Source organism: Orycteropus afer, unplaced genomic scaffold (genome assembly GCF_000298275.1).
Source record: "Orycteropus afer afer isolate SDZICR_OR568_19922 unplaced genomic scaffold, OryAfe1.0 scaffold00262, whole genome shotgun sequence".
NCBI classification, from domain to species: domain Eukaryota; kingdom Metazoa; phylum Chordata; class Mammalia; order Tubulidentata; family Orycteropodidae; genus Orycteropus; species Orycteropus afer.
The window spans coordinates 4,800,455-4,804,232 of record NW_006921849.1 but is presented as its reverse complement, the minus strand read 5'-3'; positions in this window follow the sequence as shown (position 1 = coordinate 4,804,232).

Below are 3,778 nucleotides of genomic sequence, written 5' to 3'. Positions count from 1 at the left end.
TGACTCCAGAAAGTCTGGGCTCTATGAGAATTTAAAATTCTACTCTGGATTTTCCCTTTTTACATTGAAATTCTTCTATAGAATCTTTGATGAAAATACTTAGTAGTGATAGCCAGTTCTTCTGGTCTCATGCAGAGGACACATTTTTCATGGAGGCAGTTAGCCAAACATTCCATACCCTCCTATTCCTCTGTTGTTCTATATGAATAGAAACCAATTATTGTACCTTGGATGGTCCCTTGCAAGCTTTTAAGACCGCAGGCACTACACATCAAACTGGGAAGTAGAACAGAAGCACAATGTGCATCCTAACACCAATTAAATGGGATGCTCATGAAACCAAGACCTTACACCTCCAAACCAAGAAACCAAATCCCATGAGGATTTTGGTTGTATATAAGCAGCCTCAATAGATACTCATTTTCTTTTTTCTTTTTTTTAGTCACTGTTGTAAACATGTCTATCACACAGCTTTTGCCAATTCAACTTTTTACAGGTGTCCAATTACTGACAACAATTACAGTAATTAGCTCTGCAACCCTACCCTTAATCAGTGTGTTATTTCCAACATCATTAACCCCTATACAGCCTCTCTTCCAGCCCTGGTAACTACTAATAAACTGTGTTCTCTATACATTTGTTTTGTCTTGTCTTTTTGTCTAGTTGAGTGTATACAAAGTTTGTCCTTTTGGGATTGATTTATTTCACCTACCATAATGTCTACAGTACAGTCCATCTGTACTGTAGCATGTATCAAGGCTTCATTTTTCCTACTGATTGATTAGTATTTCATTTTGCATATGTGCCACATTCATCTGCTGATGGTCCTTTAGTTTGTTTCCACCTTTTGGCTATTGTGAACAGTGTTGCAGTGAACATTGGTGTACAGCTCTTGGTTTGAAGTGAACATTGGTATACAGCTCTCAGTTTGAGTATCTGCTTTTAAATATTTGGAGTATGTACTTAGTAGTGGAATTGCTGGGTCATATAGTAGTTCTATTTTCAGATTTTTTGAAGAATTACAACACTGCTTCCCAGGACCGGTTGTACCATTCTGCATTCCCAATTTCCTCACATCCTTGTCAACATTTATTATTGTTATTTTTTTATTTTTTTTTTTTTTGTTGTTGTTGCTGTTGTTCTTTTAATCTTAGCTATCCTAGTGGGAAAGAAATGATATCTCATTGTGATTTTGATTTCTGATGGCTAATGATGCTGAGCATGTTTTCACATGTTTAATGATCATTTGAATGTCCTCTTTGGTGAAATGTCTATTGAAGTCCTTTGCCCATTTTATGATAGTCTTTTTGCTGTTAAGTTCCCAAAGTTTTATGTATATCTTTGTTAATAGATTCTTGTCAAGTATATGGTTTCCCACTGTCCCAGTTAGTGGTTTGTCTTTTTGTTTTTTATTTTGGTCACTTTCCATTTTGGAGGCCACGTTTTTAAATAAACATAGACAATAAGAGCGTGGATGATATTTAAGGAGATATGGCAAGTAGGCTGAGCAAATGACCTCAGAAATTGGACACTGTGTAGAAGAACACAGTACCAAGATTGGAGGAAGACTAATTAAAAGACCACACAACCTTGCTTGCTGAGAGTGAAGATGACTGGAAGCACTTACTGATGAAGATCAAAGACTACAGCCTTCATTATGGATTGCACCTCCACAAAAAGAAAACAAAAATCCACAACTGGACCAGTGATAAACATCATGATAAATGGAGAAAAGATTGAAATTTTCAAGGATTTCATTTTTCTTGGATCCACAATCTGTCCATGGAAGCAGCAATCAAGAAATCAAATGGTATATTGCATTGGGCAAATCTGTTACAAAGACCTCTTTAAAGAATTAAAAAGCAAAGTTGTCACTTTGAGGATTAAGGTTCACTTTACACAACCTGTAGTATTTTCAGTTCTCTCATATGCATGTGAAAGATGGACAATGAATAAGGAAGACCAAAGAAGAACTGATATTTTTGAATTATGGTGTTGGCAAAGAATACTGTGGTCTGCCAGAAGAATAAACCAATCTCTCTTAGAATTAGTACAGCCAGATTGTTCATTAGAAGCAAGGATGGTGAGACTTTGTCTAACTGACATTGGATATGTTATCAGGAGAGACCAGTCCCTGGAGAAGGACATCATGCATGGTAAGGTCAAGGGTCAGCAAGAAAGAGGAAGACCCTCAATGAGATGAACTGACGTAACGGCTGCAATGATGGGCTCAAACACAGCAATGATGGTGAGAATGAGGCAGAACTAGGCAGTGTTTCATTTTGTTGTGCATGAGGTCACTATGAGTTGAATTCAACTTGATGAAACATTACAACAAAAACAGACATTGCTTACACTTCTTGTGGTTACAGCAGTAAAGAAAGCACACAAGATCAGTGCACAGAGTTGCCTAAATTCCAGTGGGGAAAGACAAGCAACATTCCCAGTAGAGGGGACAAGTATGCATGTTCTCAAGTAGGCATATGATGGAGAGTGAATCAAAGGAGGATCAGGTTTCCCTACATAAAAACCACCTCAGCCATGTGACAAGACACCCACTATGTTCTAAGAAGTGTAGGAGGTAATTATTTTAAAACTTTATATTCATTGGATGTTTACTATTTTCCAGGCACTGTTTCAAGTTGTTTTCATATACGAATGCATTTATTACTTGCAAAACCCCATTAGCTCAGTTTTATTACTATTCCATTTTATAGATGAGGGAACTGAGGTAAAGAGCAGTATAATAATACACCCAAGTTCACAAAGTTAGGTTGTAAACTTTCTGTATCTACACAAAAAATATATGCAAAAGGTAAAAAGTAGGGCACTAATCACCCTTGACCCCACTTCCTAGATTGAACAATTTTTAATATTTTGGCTTATTTGACTGCATTTTTTGTTTCTTTATATTTAAATGCTGAATATTCAATCCCTAGGGCATGGGCTCTGGAGCTCACCTTCTCAAATTCAAATCACTAAGAGAGTAAATGGTGGTGTAGTGCCTAAGTCATTTGACTGCTAACCGGAAGGTTGGAAGTTCAAACCCACCAGCCACTCCTCTGAAGGAAGGTTGAACAATCTACTTCTGTGATGATAATGCCTTAGACACCCAAGGAGGAGTCACTATAAGTTGAATCTGACTCAACGGCAGTGAGTTTGGTAACGGGTTATAGCAGAATAGGGTAGATGTGTTGCAGGCTCATGTATATGTCACCCCCAATTTCTGAGCTCCTTGAAGGTGGATACTGTGCTCTATGACCACAGAAGACTGTCAATGAGTTGTACTGATACAGTGGCTGCAACAATGCACTGAGTCACAGCAATGATTGTGAGGATGGTGCAGGACCGAGCAGGGTTTCCTTCTGTTGTACAGCCCTCATAGGGCTGCTATGAGTTGGAAATGACTCAACAGCACCTAACAGTAATACCCAGTTCCCAGAATGGGATCGAGAACATGGTCATTGCATAGTGAATGCTCAACAAACAAATGAATGAAAGAATCACAGTACAGTCTGATACAGAATGTGGAATGATTAGAACTACACTATTGAGAGAGAGGCATGGAAAGGGGCCATTGATCTGAGAACACCTCATCTCTCCCAAGTGTCTTGAAGGACACAAATCAGTGCATCCAGGATGCTCCAGCATTCAAGATGGAAAACATAACTTAATGTATATGCATCGACAGTACTGACATTGCAAAATATTTTACAACCTCTGCCCATCAAGTGTCAGCAATAGCTGGCTTTCCCTCGGTGCCAAGTCAGCTTCTCCT